We start from the raw sequence: 532 nt of genomic DNA on the forward strand, positions 1-532 counted from the left end.
TAGCTTACGTGTGTCTTCTTAAAAAAAATACTGTTTGCCCTAACCTTGACCCCCAGACCTAACCTTCACCCAAAAACCCAACCTTCACCCCAAGTCTAAGCTTAACCCTAGTTCCTAACCTTAAAACTATCCCTGCTCCAAACCCCAACTCTTAATGTAATTGTAACCCTAACAGTAATTCTAACCCATAAAACTCTTGTCCCCGCAAGATACATTTAGTCTTAGCTTACCATCCTTGTGGGGTTTTCTGGTCCCCACAAGGGTAGTAAAACAAGGCCACACACACACACACACCCCTCCACTTCTCACCTGTTTGTTCATGAGTATGTAGATCAGGGGGTTGATGACTGTGCTGCTCTTGGCCAGTAGGGAAGGAACCACGCTGGCTACAGGGGTGATGATGCCACGGGGGCCGAAGGTAGCCATCATGGCCACCACGCCGTAGGGCATCCAGCACACCATGTAGCACACCACCGTGGTCAGGACCATGAACAGGATGTGGTACTCCCTCCGCCTCGCCGCAGACTTCCGA

This window comes from Osmerus eperlanus, unplaced genomic scaffold (genome assembly GCF_963692335.1).
Source record: "Osmerus eperlanus unplaced genomic scaffold, fOsmEpe2.1 SCAFFOLD_238, whole genome shotgun sequence".
Lineage (NCBI taxonomy): Eukaryota > Metazoa > Chordata > Actinopteri > Osmeriformes > Osmeridae > Osmerus > Osmerus eperlanus.